This window comes from Lynx rufus, unplaced genomic scaffold, assembly GCF_022079265.1.
Source record: "Lynx rufus isolate CCGP_SWC_20201006 ecotype Redwood Valley unplaced genomic scaffold, mLynRuf1.p SCAF_8, whole genome shotgun sequence".
NCBI lineage: Eukaryota > Metazoa > Chordata > Mammalia > Carnivora > Felidae > Lynx > Lynx rufus.
This window is the reverse complement of record NW_025814896.1, coordinates 73,464,431-73,465,042: the sequence shown is the minus strand read 5'-3', so window position 1 is coordinate 73,465,042 and position 612 is coordinate 73,464,431. Positions and strand designations below refer to the sequence as shown.

General features: G+C 45.8%; 1 non-coding gene across 1 annotated transcript; it reads left to right on the top strand.

The window, feature by feature from the left end:
* The first annotated feature begins 255 nt into the window (after nucleotides 1-255).
* On the top strand, nucleotides 256-362 carry LOC124504525 (U6 spliceosomal RNA). The gene has a single exon (XR_006960481.1). It is a non-coding gene; the product is annotated as a U6 spliceosomal RNA (small nuclear RNA).
* Nucleotides 363-612: the final 250 nt, after the last annotated feature.

The following is a 612-nucleotide window of genomic DNA, read 5'->3' as shown; positions in this document are numbered from 1 at the left end:
AAGAAATACAATGAGGGGCGCCTGGGTGGCGCAGTCGGTTAAGCGTCCGACTTCAGCCAGGTCACGATCTTGCGGTCTGTGAGTTCGAGCCCCGCATCAGGCTGTGGGCTGATGGCTCAGAGCCTGGAGCCCGTTTCTGATTCTGTGTCTCCCTCTCTCTCTGCCCCTCCCCCGTTCATGCTCTGTCTCTCTCTGTCCCAAAAATAAATAAACGTTGAAAAAAAAAATTAAAAAAAAAAAAAAGAAATACAATGAGTGCTTGCTTCGGCAGCACATATACTAAAATTAGAACGATACAGAGAAGATTAGCATGGCCCCTGCGCAAGGATGACATGCAAATTCGTGAAGCGTTCCATATTTTTCCCTCTTACACTGTTGGTGGGAATGCAAATTGGTGTAGCCACTCTGGAAAACAGTGTGGAGGTTCCTCAGAAAATTAAAAATAGACCTACCCTATGACCCAGCAATAGCACTGCTAGGAATTTACCCAAGGGATACAGGAGTACTGATGCATAGGGGCACTTGTACCCCAATGTTTATAGCAGCACTCTCAACAATAGCCAAATTGTGGAAAGAGCCTAAATGTCCATCAACTGACGAATGGATAAAGAA